This window comes from Protopterus annectens, chromosome 8.part0 (genome assembly GCF_019279795.1).
Source record: "Protopterus annectens isolate FY-2018-M chromosome 8.part0, PAN1.0, whole genome shotgun sequence".
NCBI lineage: Eukaryota > Metazoa > Chordata > Ceratodontiformes > Protopteridae > Protopterus > Protopterus annectens.
This window is the reverse complement of record NC_056741.1, coordinates 1,376,561,844-1,376,580,509: the sequence shown is the minus strand read 5'-3', so window position 1 is coordinate 1,376,580,509 and position 18,666 is coordinate 1,376,561,844. Positions and strand designations below refer to the sequence as shown.

Below are 18,666 nucleotides of genomic sequence, written 5' to 3'. Positions count from 1 at the left end.
AGTCAGTAATTCTAAAAACTGCTAGGTTTTAGTAATAAAATGTTTGGTTATCATTATCTGACACACCAGAATGTCATACTCCTGACTATGAAGGTTGTAGGGTTGCACAGCAATTTCCACTCTGCACATCCACATGCTAGAGTTTATCACTGCAGAGACTGAACAAGGTTTCACCCAAGGGTGAAAGGACCTTTAGAATGACTTGTAAAAACATCTCCTGAAGAACATCTGTTCTTAAAGTTTACTCAAACACTGTCACCATTACTACAGAATCAAAGAGATCCTTCTCACAAATTCTGTTTGGATCTAGATTGTAGCTCTTTATAAGTTCTGAAATTGCCTAATATTGAGACTGCCTCTACACAAGTATCATTTACAACTGGTCTGAATATTTTTTTATCTTGTACTTGCCATTACTGTTAAGGGTGTCATGTTTAATTAATTTAATGTATTAATTAATTAATTAAATTTGCCAACTGGAGTGGTGAACCTATCTCAAATGTCCCATTTCAGCCACAGATCAAAGACATAGTTTACAAGCTACGATAATAATCAGATGCAATAAAGTGTAGATAGACATAAAGAAGACACAAATGATAACACAGAATGTATGCAAGATACTCATTTTTAAAAAAGCTATGTTATCTCTGTTATTTCTTTATTATTTTGCAATAACTTTTCAAGATGGTGTAACATATGTAAGAAACAAATATATATGGTCACTGCAAAAAAGTCACTACAATTTTTTTACTTGGGGTGCTCAAATGTAACATTATTTTGCAATACCTCCATTGACAGTGAATGGGGCTGTGATTTGAAAAGACAGACTACAACACTGCAATTTCAGCAGCTGTGCCCTCACAGCGCATTATGGCTAAGAAGTGGCTTTCCAAGAAAACAAGATGAAGCCAGCATATCTGCCCCCATATGAACTCATGTTGTACTTATTTGATCGCATTTCTGCAGGCTGAATTCTGCTTTACAGCTGACTGACTGGATGTTGCAGGCAGGTTTTGTTCTTTGATGCTGCTTATAGGCACTGCTTTGGGTAAAGCTTCATGACATTTTACTTGGTTAAAGACAGACTTGGCCTTCTTAGGTGTAGTCTTTTAAAATTATTTTTGCCAATCTTAGATTGGTTTTATTCTATGCCATATAAATTATATATATATATATATATATATATATATATATATATATATATATATATATATACAAATATATATATATATATATATATATATATATATATATATATATATATATATATGTGTGTGTGTGTGTGTGTGTGTTAATACCTTTATCAGGTCCATCTGGTCTCTATAGCTACAGATATCAATGATCACTATGTTATTTACTGTTTAATCTGTGGTTATGGTACTTTTATGCCAAATCCTCATTTTAGTACATTTACATTCATTTTTTTGTTTACTTTTTATTAAATCACTAGTCATTTTAAACTGTATTACCTAAATACTTACAAGGTACTCTTATGAAAGGGGCCTCCTACTTGTCAACTTTGGGTATTTTTAGCTTTCACTGATTGGATACTGCTAAAATCATGGGGTGGGCAAATAAGATATGGTTTTCACTTATCCTCATCTTAGTGAGCATTTTCTCTGAGGGGGTGGGGCACTAGTTTGTGGTACTGTCAGGGTGCACGTTGAGCTAGCTATGCTTCTGATATATATACACACATATTTATATATATATATATATATATATATATATATATATATATATATATATGTAGATATACACAGACACACACGCACACACACACGTATATAAAGTCACAGGTAGATTATAGTATATATGAAGGGGAACAGAAGGATTGATCCTTTCACTTTTATTGCTGTTTGTTGATGTTGCTGACTGTTGGTTGATCACTATGTAAGCTAAAAGAAAGAACCCTCCATTACACTTACACTATAGTGAGTCATTGTTGCATTTTGTGTACAGCTCATAGCGTACGTGAAGGGGAACAGAGGGTCTGTTGCTTTCAGTAGCACTATTTAGCAGCAGCAGTGGTAAGACTGGGTGTCAGTGGGTTAAGGAATTTGTCCTTTTCTTCAATGTTGTGCAATGCTGAAGTTAGTCTATTTACAGTCACAGAAGTTAGGGGGCACTTGTTTCATGTATTTCATCCTTTCAAAGTTTACATCAAAAGTCAGGGGCTTTGTCTAATGTAGTGAACCTCAATGTTAGTTCATATAGATGATTCAGTAGTGACCATACATGCATATTTATTTCTCTATCAATATATAACATTGCCCTCTCTCATAGATACATATATATATATATATATATATATATATATATATATATATATATATATATACACACACATATATATATACACACACACACACACACACATATGGGTGCATTTCTTAGAGTTGAATGATGAGGTGGTCAGTAAGAGACATATACTGGCACAAGTGATGGAATGTGCATGTGACAGCACAGTGCTGGTCTTTGCTTGGGCAAGATCACAGAACAAGGATTTGGAATTTCCCTTTCCCCCACTTAAAGGACCACTATGGGCCGAAGCTGAACAAAGTATGCATTTTTTCTGTCCTGTCATGAAGCTATACACAATCAAAACTTGCCAGCAGCATAATAACTACTTTTAAGCCTTAACGTTCATATGGGGTAGTTTTTTTACCCCATGTAGACTCCAAATAATTTTTTCCTCAGGTAGACAGCAAATGTTGGAGGTGTGATGGGGAAGAAAGAGGTAACTGGGAACATATTTTCTGGGAGTGTAATGAGTTGGCAGACTTTAAAGATTTCCTGCAGACTGCTTTGTCAGAGATACTGGGTGAGCAAATTGGTGTAACTAAGGAAATTATTTTTTTGAGCTTTGATACAGAATCAGAACTACCTAGACATAGTAAGGCCTTGCTAAGTCTAATAATGGTGTCTGCCAGTAAGCAAGTACTAGAAAATAGAAATCAAAGTTTAAACCAACTTTACTAAAAGTAGCAAATATGGTAACAGAGATAAAACAACTGGAACTGGTATCTTTAGAAAAGGGTAGGAACAAATTACATATGAAAAAATAGGAACTCTGGCAACAGTACATGCAGGGGAGGAACTAGGTTTAAAAGTAGGCAGGAATTGAATGAGCTATGTAATGTTTGACTGACAATAGATAAATTCTAAGTGATGTGCAATGTTTGCAACTACAACTGTGCCAGCATGGTTTTTTAATGTATGTTTGCACCTAGACTTGTGTCGGTATGTTTTTTTTTTCATTTATATAAATGTAAGATTGTCTTTGCCATATGTGATAACTTAATAAAGATGCTTCTTGTTTAAAAAAGACTGACCAATAGCAGTAGTATTTTCCTACATTCTGCTTTAGTCTGGATCATCAGTGTCCTGTTAATGTTGTCAAAAGTTTGCCACCCCTCCACAAAACCACACTGATCAACATCTATCAGTTTTGGCATCACCTTTGCCATTCTTTTGGCCATTCCAGACATAAAGCAAACTTGGGAACACATACACAAACTCACAAAGTTCTCCAATTCAGGATGGTGCTGGTAAGTTGACACACACTGGTGAAGAATGGTAAATCCCGCTATGCAGCTCTGGAATAAATAAGTCCTTTCTTGTTCAAAGGTTATCCAAACAATTGCCACGTTCAAGTATCCAAATATAAATAGTGGACAAAAGGTAGAACTAAAACCAAACTGGACCAAACAGGGCCAGAAGTTTATTAAAACATTAAGCAACACGGTACAAAAATACTGCTTTTCGTCCTTTCACCATACAAAGACTTCTTCAGACAAATGGTTCTACACAAGAAACCAGCCTGTGTTATAAAGGCAATTTCAAATTCAAGGTAAGGGGGGGGGGATGTTTGCAACATAATAATGACATAATGATGAGTAACTCTGCTTTCTGTTGACTTCTAACAGAATTTAGTACTATAATGTATGAGAACCAGTCAATCATAAAACAATAAAAGATGAAACTTAACTTCTCATACATTATAGTACTAAATTCTGTTAGAAGTCAACAGAAAGCAGAGTTACTCATCATTATGTCATCATTATTATGTTCAAAGGCAAAAAATACAGTCTCCATGGGACCCGATAACATCCCAGGCTGCATCCTACATGAACTCAGGCAGGAACTTGCAGCATCATTAGGCACCCTATTCAACCAAAGCCTGAGTACCGGCTTCATCCCAGCCGAGTGGAGGACAGCCACTGTCAACCCTTTGCACAAAGGTGAAGTGCCACCGATCCAGAAAATTATAGACCCTTCAGCCTAACTAGCCTGATCTGCAAGACCATGGAATGGATTATCATGGACCTCATTAACAAGGACATTAGCAACCTCCAAACACTTGATCCCACACAGTTTGGTTTTGTCAAGCGGAGATCATGCCTGTTAAACTTGGTTGACTTCTTCCATGGATGAGGGGAAGACGGTGCGCACCGCCTACCTTGACCTGGCCAAAGCCTTCAATACTATTCCCCATTCTGGTATAATAGATAAACTGTCTCAACTAGGCATCAATCTGTATATTACCAGATGGGTAGCAAACTGGCTCACTGACAGAACCCATCTAGTCAAAATAGGGGAAGCCACCTCAAGCAGTAGACCCGTAAAGAGCAGTGTACCCATGGATTGGTTTTTGGGGCCTCTGTTGTTTAGAATATACTTTCCTGATGTGCAAGCCAAAACCAGTTAGCTATGGCTGACCAAATCTGCAGATGACTGCAAGCTGGGTTCTGCAATCAATTCCCCTAGTGAAGTGGACATCCTTCAAGAGGGTCTCACTCAAACAAATGACTGGTGCCAGCAACATGGCCTCAAACTGAATGCCAAAAAATGCATCATCATCCCCTTTGGGGAGAGTGATGTTCTCACAAATGATCACATTAATAACAAGGTCCTAAGCACGCAATCAGTCATGAGGGACTTGGGCCCCCGGGTTGATAGCAAACTGAGTTTTGACCACCATATTGCCTCAATTGTATGGAAAGCTTTCTACATGGCCCACCTTATTAGGAAGGGTATCTCATCCAGGGACAAGGAGGTAATATCATCACTGTATTCTTCCATTATAAGACCCATTATTGAGTACAGTGCCCCTTTTGGCATGTACCTCACAAAGCACATGCAGCAGCTGGAGAGATCACAGAGGTTCCTCACCAGGATAATCCAGGGCCTCTAAAATGTACCCTACATAGATAGGCTAAAAGCCCTGTCCCTCTACTCAGTCTCATACAGACTCCTCAGAGGTGACCTCTGTCTGGCATACAAAGCAATCTAAGACCCCACCTTGATGAGACTGCTGCATATCCAAAAGTCATGTTCCACTCAAGAAACCACAAGTGTGACCTCAACCTGGTCTGTGACATCAATAGGACTTGTTGGCGGGACAGATTTGTGTCCCAGAGACTCCCCCTTCTGTGGAATAGGCTCCCGCTCCACGTCAAGCAGAGTGCCTCATTAACCCTTTTTAAGCACAACCAGGACAATTGGATGGGGAACAGAAAATACACCCCTGGGATTCCACTTGTGTCCTTGCTGGACAGGGGCATTGGGTGCTGACTTTTCAGAACATGTGCTAAATTCTTGGCTAGGCTTGTAAGGACCTCAGGGCCAATAGCCTAGTAACTTCCTATGATCCTTTAATCATAGTTTAAAATTAAAATGGGCCTGTATGAAGTTGGACATTATGATGGGTCTTTACCCTGTTTAGATATTACATACTCCACCGCTTTTTTCCAGGACATTGGTGCTTCTTCTCCTCTTAAAATACTGTTAAACAAAACCTTTCAGATCTTTATCAGTTTTTCCCCTCCTAACTTCCAAACTTCCACAGGAATGTCATCTATTCCTGGGGACTTTCCTGTGGATTGATTATACATCACCATTTTTATCTCATATCCTATCCTGTTAGTAATTGAGCCTCATCTACCTCTAACCTTGGCATACTTAATCCTTCCTTAAACATTTCCATTTGTATCATTTCTTGATTTCCACATTTCTGTGCCTTATAGAGACTTTCATAACATTTCCAAAATATTTATTTTACCTTTACAGGATATCTTGTTATACTGGTTTTCATTACCATAAGCAGAAAATTCTTCATAATAAATACTTGAAGCCATTTAATATAGAGCCCATATTAAAATAACAATCCAATTACTAAGCACTCTCTGTGGTTGGTGAGTGAGGCCCTCCCCCCACCGGCATTAATGCTTACACCTTCATAATCTATTTCGCTTTAACATCTCAACATCTAAGGCACTGTGCTAGAAGAAAAAAAAATATTTTGATTTAACAACAATCACCATTACTTGAAATTCAATTAGGAAACAGAAGGACAGTTGTGTAAGCTGAACTTACCATATCAGTAGATGTTTGAATGAGAACTGCTGCAGTAGCTTAACTATATGAGTTATATCTTGTCAAGGATATAACAGCCGGCCAGTTTTTTTGAAAGCTTCAGGGCATCTTCCACTTGCCCAAACTGTCAAGTAGCTTGAGCCGAGCTGAATAAAACCCTGAGCCAGTCCCAGTAAACTACTCCTATCCAATGAAATTTGAGGAGGAGTAGATAAAGGCTTGGTTTTCTGTTTCTTTCTGACAGGAAAAGTGGGGGCCAAACGTGTTAATAATGACAACAGCTGCTTCCATAGGGATTGGCACAGCGTAGCATTTTGACAGAATAGAGAAACAGTACAGTTTTGTACCTACCATAAATGTAGATGTCCGAGAGGTATGCATCTGCAGTCCTAACAAATGGGTTGTCCTGGCCTCAGGCAGCCCTTTGGTCGGCCGGATTCCAAAGTCTGGGTCTGGCCTCGGCTGATGTCGCACTTCACCCGACGTCATAGCTGCAGTTCAGCGGGTATAAAGGCATCAGCCGACGCCATTTTACTCAGTGTTTCTTGCCCCAGATGCCAGGTGCCCTCTAGGAAGGCTAAATTTGGATAAATGCAAATATTTCCAAACAATAGAGAGCAAATAGAAATAAACATGTATATACATATATACAAACAAATACACCATAATAGATTCCCCCAGCTAGCTACAAGATGGGCAATTACCCTAGGAGTACCACAGAGGGGAAGGAGGGTGGGTAATCCTGACTGCAGATGCATACCTCTCGGACATCAACATTTATGGTAGGTACAAAACTGTACTATGTCCTTCAAGGATGCATCTGCAGTCCTAACAAATGGGTAGAATACCATAGCCAAACTGGGGGAGGAGGCACTAAGGAGGCACTAAGAGTTTATGGTGTAGTTAAGATCCTTTGCAAAACAGCAGTGGCAAAACCTGCTCGGGATCTGGAGTATAAAGGTAGATTATAATGCTTGGCAAATGTATGCACGGAGCTCCAAGTAGCAGCCTCTAAAATGTCTTTGGTAGCCACTCCTCGTAAGAAAGCTGTAGTAGTGGCTGTAGCCCTTGTGGAGTGAGGTCTGATGTTCTCTGGAGTTGTCTTTCCATGAAAAGAGTAACAAAATCTAATGCAATTTCCTATCCATTTTGAGATTGTCTGTTTTGAAATTGCTTTTCCCTCCATTCCTGTTGCATATGCTACCAGAAGCTGGTCAGTTTTTCTATTGTTCTTGGTTCTGTCCAGGTAGTAGCGCAATTGTCTGTGTACATCCAAAGTATGCAGCAATCTTTCCCCCCTGTTCTGTGGGTTGGGGAAGAATGTTGGTAGGTGTATTGCTTGGTTTAATGATATCCTGGAGACCACCTTAGGCATAAAGGTAGGATTAGTTCTCATGGACACTCTATCCTGATGGAAGATAAGGAAGGGTTGTACTGCCATTAATGCCTGTAATTCAGAAACCCTTCTAGCTGAAGTGATTGCAAGCAGGAATGCAGTTTCCCAAGATAAGTACTGTAATTTTGCTGTTGCTGCTGGTTCAAATGGGGGTAGTGTTAACTTTTCTAACACAAAGTTCAAGTCCCATGTAGGCAATGGTGGTTTCCTTGGTGGCTTTACATTTTTAATTCCTCTGAGAAACTACCTGAGTAGAGGTTGAGAAAAAACTGGAGGATCCATGTTGTATTCTGCTGAAATTGCTGATGCATGAATCTTAATGGAGGAGTAAGACAGACCATTGTGGAAAAGCTCTGCTAAGTATTCCAGGATGTTAGCTATGTTTGCCAATGATGCATCTACTCCTTTTGTTGTACTCCAAATGAGATATCTTTTCCATTTTGCTGAAAAAGTTTTTCTTGTTGAGGGTCTGCGAGCCTCCAAGATAATGTCTTTAACCCTTTGAGATAAATCTGGGTTATTTTGCCTTATATTATGTTCCAAGCAGCTAGTTGCAGTGTTTTCAAGTTTGGATGCAGGATTTTGAAGTTGTTCTGTGTTAGCAGTAGAGGTAGTAGGGGTAGAGGCCATGCGTGTTCCCGGGACATACTCCTCAGTAGTGGGTACCAATGTTGTCTCGGCCAGTCTGGAGCTATCAAGATGATCCTCGGGTGATCTTCTTTGATCTTCAGCAGCACTTTGTGCATCAAAGGAAGAGGTGGGAATGCATATGCTGTCAGGTTTTCTGAACTGAAGGATAGAGAGTCCACCCTCCAAGCAAGTGGGTGGTATGTCCTTGTGCAGAATTTCTTCAATTGGTGGTTGTGTGGGGACGCGAACAGGTCTATTTCTGGCAGTCCCCATTTCCTTGTGATGGTTCTGAAGATGTCTGGATGCAGCATCCATTCGTGGGCATCCGTGGTGGTTCTGCTTAAGATGTCTGCTAGTATATTCTCTTTTCCTGGCACAAATATGGCCTGGAGCTGAATGTTGAAGCTCAGGGCCAAATTCCAGAGGTCCATTGCCATCCAGCATAGAGGATAAGAATGTGTGCCTCCCTGCTTGTTGATATACCACATAACTGTGGTGTTGTCCGTCCTTATCAGCAATTGACCCTGTTGAAGGAATGGTCTGAATGTCTGAATTGCCTGTTTTACTGCCAGCATCTCTTTTTGATTTATGTGTAGGTTCATCTGGTCTTGAGTCCATAAGCCTTGTATGCACTTGTCCACCATGTGTGCCCCCCAACCGAGGTCTGAGGCGTCCGTGGTGATAGTCTGGCTTGGGTGAGGCCTGTGGAAGGGCAGTCCTTTGTTCAATTGACAGGCCTAGGCCCACCACTGGAATTCTTGTTTCAGGCATGGAATTAGGGTTTCTAGGCTGTGCTTGTGTTGAGACCATAAATTCCTCAGGTACCATTGCAACTTCCTCATATGTAGTCTGGCATGTGGAATTAATATTATGCAGGATGCCATGTAACCCAGGGCTTGCAGTATTTTCCTTGCTGTAAGCTGGTTCTGCGTTGTCAATGCCATGAAATAGAGTGGTAGCTGCTTCTGTTTTTCTGCTGTGAGGAATGCCATCTGGTTTGATGTGTCCAGTTCTGCACCCAGGAAGGTTATCCTTTGGGATGGTATCAGCCTTGACTTTTTTGTGTTGACTGTGTATCCCAGGGCTTGCAGCAGGTGAATAACCTTTTCCAAATCTTTTGTTAATTTGTCTTTGCTGTCCGCTTGTAACAGGCAGTTGTCCAGGTATGGATAAATTTGAATTCCCTGAAGCCTGCAATGAGCAATTACTGATGCCAGGCATTTTGTGAATACTCTGGGCGCAGTAGATAAGCCAAAAGGTAATGCTGAGAATTGATAATGCTCTGATCCTGCAAGAAATCTGAGGTATCTTCTGCAATTTGGTCGTATGGGGACGTGCAGGTATGCCTCCTTGAGATCCAGAGTCACCAGCCAAGACTCCTTGCCCAGCATGGGAAGAAGCTGCTGTAGGGTCAGCATCTTGAATTTTGGAACAATGAGATATGTGTTTAGAGCGGACAGGTCGAGGATAGTTCTCCATTGGTTTTCCTTTCTTGGTACCAGGAAAAGCCTTGAATAAAATCCTTGTCCTTGTTCCATAGCCGGTACCTTTTCTATAGCTCTCATCCTTAGTAAGTGGTCTATTTGCTGTAGAGCGTTTGTCCTTTGGTTTGGATGTAGGTTTGGCATTCCTCTCTTCCTTGGAAGAGTATGGAAGTGAAACCTGTAGCCCTTGTCTATTGTCTGTAAAATCCATTTGTCTCCTGTAATGTAATGCCAATTTACTGAAAATAAGGCTAGCTTTCCGCCTAAGGGTGCTCCCCAGTTGTTCCCTGGTAGGCGGTTTCAGAGCCAAGTCACTGTGATTGTCCTGTGGAAGTGGTAGTGGCTGGATCTGTGGCAGTACTTCTCTGGCTGTTAGGCTGCCACTGGCGCCCTGTAGGCACCTCTGGATTGACCTCTGCCTCTAGGGCGTCTATTTCTGCTTCTCTGTGCTCTGGTGGTTTCTGGAAAGGACCAATTCTTGGAAGGCCAGTTCCTACTAAATCTCGGAGGCTGGACCTGTAAGAAATCCTTGACTGTCTGGACAGATTTAGCTTTTTCTTCCACCTTCTTCAACACTTGCTGTGCAGGGGAACAAAACAAACTGTGCTTTTCCATGGGAGCATCTAGAAGCTTTGACTTTACATGGTCTGGTAAGGATTGCTCTTTTAACCATGCATGCCTTCTGATCACTGTACCAGTCATAGCTGATCTAAAGGAAGCCTCCAGTGCATCATAGCCGCATTCTAAGGAATGATTACTGACCTGCTGAGTGTTATGCACCAAATCCTGAAGGGACTTACGGTCTAAAGGCTCAGGTGAGGACAGTTTTTTAGTGAGCTGATCTAACAGAAATTCCTGATACTGAATCATGTGGAATTGAGAGTTTAAGGCCCTAGCCGAAAGAGTAGCAGAAGTATAAACTTTTTTACCCCATCTCTCCAATGCCCTAGATTCTCTTTCAGAGGGGAGGGGGTTTTTGGCAGAGGCAGCTGCTACAGCTTTGGGGCCCTGTGAAATAGTTTCAGGATCTGCTATAGGAGCCTTATACAAATGATAATGTGTGTCCGGAACCCTGTAGTATCTGCCGGGCTTAGCAGGGGCCGGAGGCAGTGAGTCAGGGGCAGTACAAGCATCATTAAATGCATCATCCACAACTGTAAGTACTGGAGGAATAGCTAAAGGCCTATGTTGTGGTAAATGTAAAAAGGTCCTAAGCCTTTTCCTAGAGTCTGAAAAATCCTGGCCCTGCCATTGAAATTGTTCCCTCATAGCATGCAAGGTTTCCCCAAAAGAAAATTCCTCAGGAGGAGAGGCAGAAGGTATGGAATCCTCTGCATCAGAGTCCTCATATGGAGAATAAGGGCCTTCTGGAGGATTTGTATTTTCTGAATCATCAGAGGAGTAATCTGAAGAAACTGGCTCAGGGGGCTCTGCTCTAGGCCTCTTCTCTGGAGGTGGGTGAGAGGCCCTGTCAGGGTGAGACTGGGTTCCCCTGATCAAAGAAATGAGATCCTCTGCTAGACTAAGCATTTGAGTATTAGTGCTAGGCCTGTGAGAGGAGGTTTTAGCAGGTACGGCCTTTGAAGATTTAGCTGCTTTGGCCCTGGCAAAAGCCTTAATTGACATGGATGCAGGGGGCCTAGCAGCTCCACGTGCAGGAGTAGATACATCTAAGGGGATAGTATCTGATAAATCCTGAGAAACTGTAAGAGCAGGTGGATTTTCCGTAGCAGATTCAGCCATGCTGGAAGAGGCCTCCGTAGTAGGAGGTATGCTTTCGGCTGAAGGAAGAACCGAGGACTCGGTTTCAGCCGAAACCGAGACACTCGCAGTTGGCTTAACCGCGGTTTCGGCCGAAACCGCGGACCGCGAGTGTCGGTCCTTTTCCTTACGCTTTTTAGCTAAATGTGAAGTCGGAGTCTCCGACGGCATGATATAAGCAAAAGCGGAGCCGAAAAACTCCTCTGCAAACTCCGACCGACGTCTTAGAGTCCGTCGGTTGAAGGAAGCACAGGCTAGACAAGCTGCTACGTCGTGGTCTGGGCCTAAACAAGGTAGGCAGTAAGAGTGGAAATCTTTATGAGGTATTTGTTTCCCACAAGTTAAACAGTTATTCACTTTTTCTGACATCGGCTGAGGCAAGAAAGAGTCCCCAACGGGGTACTTAGCTTTTTAGAAGTCTTCGGTAGTAGCAATCTCTGGTTCTGACCGACCGGCACTTGCAAACAGCTTCTGCTTCGGGTGCCACGCGGCAAGAAAGACTGAGGAAAATGGCGTCGGCTGATGCCTTTATACCCGCTGAACTGCAGCTATGACGTCGGGTGAAATGCGACATCAGCCGAGGCCAGACCCAGACTTTGGAATCCGGCCGACCGAAGGGCTGCCTGAGGCCAGGACAACCCATTTGTTAGGACTGCAGATGCATCCTTGAAGGACATCTTCCCTGTTCCATCTCTCAGGACCAACAAGAGTAGTTCTCCCTTGCCAACTGAGGGGACCCCAACAGCTGCAGAGGACGTGGTGAACCCCTGGTCCAAAGTGGTTGTATGTGCTATATCTGAGGGATGCAGGGTAAAAGATGAGTGGTCTAAGTACAACAAATGTCCACAGCCGAGTCACCCACCTACACCGAGGCAAACTGCTAGCCTGCTGTGGTAGCAAAGGCTGTCTGCTTAACTTTTTCTTTTTATGGCTGTAAGAAGGACCAACTGTGGAAGTGCAATCTGTTCCATGATCTAACCAAAAATGATGCCCCTATCCTAAGGAAAACAAGCGACAGTGCCAGTAAAACTACCAGTCCAGAAAAGTTACCTTTTATTTTTATTTATTTATTTATTTTTTGACAGAAAAAAACACAGTAAAAAGTACTTTTAAACACTATGGCAACCCGACAACCTTAAAATAAATACAACTTCTCCACAGAAAATATTTTATCAGTTAGATTACACTACTTGCTCCATTTAAAAGTATTTTACAGTGTCAAGAAACCCTGTTAAAACACAACACCCTAGCTTTAAAAAACTTTCCTAAAAAGCAATAAAACATCAGTAAAAAAATAAGAAAATGGAAGTTTTTTCCCCAAGGGGAACTTACCTGCTCAGCTAAGGAAAGCACAAGCAGACCTTCAATCCTCTAAAGCCTCAGAAGAAATTACTCTTCTGTGACAGTAAAACTCTGAAGAGCTTTGTGCCCAGACTTATCTTTTAGTCAGCTCAGCTTGAGCTGCTTAACAGTTTGGGCATGTGGAAGGTGAGCTGAAGCTTTGGTAGCTGGCCAGCTGTTTTTATCCTTGGTAGGATATAACTTGTGTAGCTAAGGTTATTGTAGCAGTGATCAATATGAAGAGCGTTGCATAATGTCCATCTTCATCTTACCTGGGTTACTTTGCTGCAACTTAATTGGCTTTCTGTCTTTGTGTCATGTATGTTTTAAAAGCCACCAAGTTCTTGTTTTAGACAGATCTCAAACATGTGCAAAGTCTAAACCAGCCATACTAGAATTAGTGAATATAGTAACATAGATAAAAGAAGTGGAAGTGACATGTTTAGAAAAGGGTAGGAGGAAATTGCATACAAAAATGGGAATTGCTGGAACAATACATGCAGAATAATGTTTAGGAGAACAAATGAGGTTTAAGGAAAGGCAGGGATTGAAAGAGCTACATAATGTTTGACAATGACTGTACAGAAGACTATTTGTTCATAGGTTCATAGGTAGGTACTAGGCTATCGGCCCAAGGGCCTACATAAGCCTAGCCAACAAGGTTCCCTGGCTTACGCCACCCAAGAAAGTTATTTTCCTGTGCCACGGTCGAGCATAGACATAGAAGTGATCCCCGGGGTGTATTTCCTATTTCCCATCCACTCATCAAGATTTTTCTTGAAGAGTGCCAATGAAAGACTTTGCTTGACACATCCACAGTCTGAATGACTTAGTCTTTTCTTATGCCTCTTACTTCTCTGCTCGAGACACTAGTGATGTATAATGTTTGCAACTGAAAATATGTCAATATATTTTGTTTCATTTATATAAATTTATTATTGTCTATGTCATAAGTGATAATTCAATAAAGATGTTTCTTTTTTTTTTTAAATCTCGTAAGTTCAGTTTATTTAAAGCAGAAAGTTTTGATGATTCACTGTTTACTCATATCTCAAACCCTTCAGCCTTTGAGGTCCTTCATGACCCCTCTGATCCCATAAGATCACACAAATGGCATTCAGTGCAGCCCATAAATCTGCAAAAGACTTAAGTCTTCTAGGAATATACCCTCTAAACACTGCTCAACATTGTTTCACGCACATCAAACTGCACTCTTTCTCGTTTGTAAATAAACTATAATTTGTCAAAGTACATCTATTTATCACCGATTTCACAAATCTTCTCTGGATGCAAAAGCAAAGACAAAATCTGATCCTTTACAAGTTTCAAATCTCACAATTATATCCCTCCATTGTATCAACATACCCACTGTGCCAGAAATAAAAGCCATCTGTTCCATCAATTTGTAATTCACCAGTATGTAAACCAGTTCAACTGGCCAGTTTATTCTGAGAAAAGGTCATACAGTCATGCCCTTCTTTCTTTTCTGTCAGCCCAGTATATGGATATGCTGTAGTTTTGCTTTGTCTTCAAAATCCACTTACATCTTTCTTAATTCTCCTCAAATTCAATAACATGTTTGTAGCAAATTAATGGCATGTGTGTCTGAGTTAGTGGCATTCACCAACCTGACCTCTTGCACTTCAGTTTCTGCTATATAGCTTGCAAACCATTCAGTTGCTTTCTTTATTTCACTTATAAATGCTTTCATCTGTTTGACCCAAGGAACCTCAATGTCCTCTGCAAGTTCACTAACTGGGTGCTTACAAGCACCATCACCTAAGTGTCACTATCCACACTGCTTATCTTCATTATCGAAATTGCTATATTTCTAACCACTTTACTGTCTTCTGCTGCTGCTTCTTTCTAGGCCTGGGTAAGAAATTCATTACCTCTCTCTCTTATCCTTTAAAAACAAGTATTTCCAATTTTACACCATTTCTGACAAAATAACAGTTCACTTTTGGAGTGACTTTGGAAGTGTCTGCTCCTTCACTGCACCATCACTGCAAGTCCTGGCATCCATAATCTTGATAACATCCACAGCCTGAATGACTTAGTCTTTTCTTATGCCTCTTACTTCTCTGCTTGAGACACTAGTCATCTGCTGCAAAGTACAATTGTGTGCACATCATAAATGTAGATGTTCTCTTGTGTTCACTTTGCAGTCATCACCTGTGGGTTATCCCTGCTGTGGTAGCCCTTGGCTGGCCCGAATACCAGAGTCAATGTTTTTCTGTGTCAGCTGCTGTCGTCTGTGGATTGACATCAGGTAGTCAGAGCTATAAAGCAAGGCAGCTGATGTCATTACATCAGTTTTTCTTGCCTTAACCAGTCAGAAGCCCCAGGAAATATGGCAAAGTGGTTCTGGTGGTTAACAACCACCTCAAAAAGCTTATGTCTCCCTAATGAAAGAGGATATAAGGGGGAAGGAGGGAGGGAAACTCGGACTGCAACAGTGAATACACTCGATCATCTACATTTATGGTAAGTGTACACAACTGTTCTATGTACTTTGTGTTTCACTGTTGCAGTCATCACCTGTGGGAGGATTCCCAAAGCTGAGGAGAGGGGAGGAAGGATTAGTTAGAGACCTAGGCATGGGTAAGCAAGCCCTGCAGAACTGCAGAGGCAAACCCTACCCTAGCCTTAGAGGAAAGAGGAAGGTGGTAATGCTTTGTAAAGGTATTGACCGAGGTCCAGGTGGCAGCTTCCAAGATGTCCCTGGTGGGAACTCCTCTGTGGAATGCTGTGGAAGTGGAGGCTGCCCTAGTGGAATGGGTATGAGTAGACTTAGGGGTAGATTTCCCATGAAATCTATAGTAGAAATGAATACAGTGTGATATCCATTTGAAAATATATAATGTCTAGAGAGTGCAAAATTATTTCCCCCTTGTTTTGAGGGTTAGGGAAGAAAGTGGGCAGATGAATGGCCTGGTTGGCAGTCACATTAGATACCACCTTACCACCTTGGGCATAAAGAAGGGGTTAGTCCTAAGGGAAACCCTGTCTGCATGGAAAATGATGAAGGGCTCAATGGCCATCAGTGCCTGAAGTTCAGAAACCCTTCTGGCTGAGGTGATAGCTACCAAAAAAGCCGTCTTCCAAGACAGGTATTTCAGTTCTGCTGAAGCAGCAGGTTCAAAGGGTGGTAAGGTTAGCTTTTCCAAAACATAATTTAGGTCCCAGGCTGGCGTGGGTTGCCTTCTGGGAGGTCTGATATTAGAAGCCCCTCTGAGGAATTGTTTCATCAAAGGATGAGAGAACAGGGGCAGGTCTGTATTCAAATGAGCTGAAAATGGCTGAGGTGTGGATTTTAACAGAAAGAAGGAGAGGCCACTATTAAGTAATTCTGCTAGATAGTCCAGGATAAGAGGGACAGAAGGTTGTGAGGAAATGGCACCTCTGGACTGGCTCCAGGAGCAGAATCTTTTCCATTTCCCCGCATAAGATTTTCTGGTGCTGGGCCTTCTGGCCTCTGTGATAATGTCTAGGACCTGCTTGCTTAGCAGATGCCCCTTGCTTACCTTGGGAGTATCAGCCATGTTGATAGTATGAGAATCTGCAAGACTGGGTGCAGCAGCACCCCCCCCCCCGAGTCAAGAGGTCTGAGATCAGGGAAAGCTGGGAGGCTGTAAAGTCAGGGTGCACAGTTAGGGGTACCAATGCTGTTTGGGACAATCTGGAGCAATGAAGATGGTCTTGGGTCCCTCCTCCCTTATCTTGATGAGTACCTTGGGAATAAGAGGCAGAGGGGGAAATGCATGCACGAAGAGGGAGTTCCAGGGGAAGGTCAAGGCATCCACCTTTCATGCTAGGTGGTGATACTCCCTGGTACAGAATTTCTTTAGCTGGTGGTTGAGGTGCAAAGCAAATTGATCCACCTCCGGATTTCCCCACACTTGAGTGACTTGCAAAAAGATCTTTTTGTGGAGCTCCCATTCGTAGGGGTCCAGTAAGTGTCTGCTTAAGTGGTCTGTCAGGGTGTTGTTGATCCCTGGTAGGTATTGGGCTACTAGGTTAATCCCATGGAGGAGGCAGTCAGCCAGAGGTTCATGGCTAGCCTGAACAGAGGGTAAGATTGTGTCCCTCCCTGCTTGATGATGTACCACCTTACTGTGCTGTTGTCTGTTTTGATAAGGACCACCCCTGGCCTGAGATGGGGTTGGAAGGATGTCAGAGCCTTTTGCACTACCATCATTTCCTTCTGGTTGATATGTAAGGGAAGGTGCTGGGCATCCCAAAGACCTTGGGTGCACCTGTCTGCTAGGTGGGCACCCCAAGCAATGTCCAAGGCATCAGTGGTGATCTGCCTGGTAGGGCAGAGGATGAAGGGGAGACCCTGGTTCTTGGCACAAGCCCCTGCCCACCAGAGCGGCCCTTATACAGGGGATCAGAGGGAGAGAGGTCTCTAGAGGCTGTGAGTGTTGACACCAAAGGATCTTTAGATACCACTGAAGTTTCCTCATGTGAAACCTGGCCAGAGGAATTAGAAGGATGCAAGATGCCATGTACCCCAAGGCTTGCAGGAATTTCCTTGCTGTGAGGTGACTTTTGGATGCCTGCTGGGTAAAGTAGAGAGGCAGGAAGCTCTGCTTTTCTGGGGATAGGAAGGCCATTTGGCATGCTGTGTCCAGCAGTGCTCCCAGGAGAATGATCCTCCTGGAGGTTGTTTGCTTTGATTTCTTCTTGTTGATGGTTAACCCCAAGGAAGTTAGGAGGGTTTTGAACAAAGAGGAGATCCTGGAGTAGCTTTTCTTTGCACTCTGCCTGAATGAAACAGTCATCCAGATAAGGGTAAATCTGTATATTTCTCTGTCTGCAAAATGCTATGGCCGGGGCCAAACATTTGGTGAAAACCCTGGGAGCAGTAGATAAGCCAAAGGAAACAGCAGAGAACTGAAATTGCTGTGAGCCTGCTCTGAAATGCAGGTATTTCCTGCAGGACTCACTTATGGGGATGTGGAGGTAGGCATCTTTAAGGTCCAGGGTCACTAACCAGGCATTTTTTGTCAGCATAGACAGCAGCTGCTGCAAGGTTAGCATTTTGAATTTGGGGACCACCAGGGAGGTGTTCAGAATGGACAGATCCAGGATGGGCGCCAAGTGTCCTGCTTTCTGGAACAAGGAATAGCCTGGAATAAAAGCCTTTGCCTGTTTGATCTGTGGGAACAAGTTCTACTGCCCTCTGGGATATGAGAGTTTGGACTTGTTTAAATGCCTCTGCCCACTGATTTGGAGATTTGTGGGAACAAGTTCTACTGCCCCCTGGGATATGAGAGTTTGGACTTGTTTTAATGCCTCTGCCCACTGATTTGGAGGTAAGTCTGGGTACTCTCTGGGAATTGGGAGTTCATTGAAAGTGAATTTGTAGCCTTGAAAAATTATTTTTAAGATCCACTGGTCCTTGGTTACAGAGAGCAAGTTTTCTTTGCCGAGGGACAGCCTTCCTCCGAGCTTTTGGTGGGTGAAAGGAGGGCAGAGGGGGGAGTGGGAGTCATTTCTGCCATAGAGGTATGGCTTAGAACTTCATGCCTTAGAGGCGGAAGTTTTCCACTGTTTGGTTCTCTGTTGTCCCTGGGATAGGGACCTGGGTGGCCTGTCCATACAGGGTTTAGCTTGCCCCTCTCTGCTAGGAGCAGGAAAGGACCAGTGCTTAGAGGGAAAATTCCTGCT

At 42.5% G+C, this 18,666-nt stretch overlaps 1 protein-coding gene across 1 annotated transcript in view; it reads right to left on the bottom strand.

Moving 5' to 3' along the window:
* The window catches only part of BACE1 (beta-secretase 1), a 705,087-nt gene that overhangs the window by 32,613 nt on the left and 653,808 nt on the right, over positions 1–18,666 (bottom strand). The gene's annotated exons all lie outside the window — the stretch shown is intronic.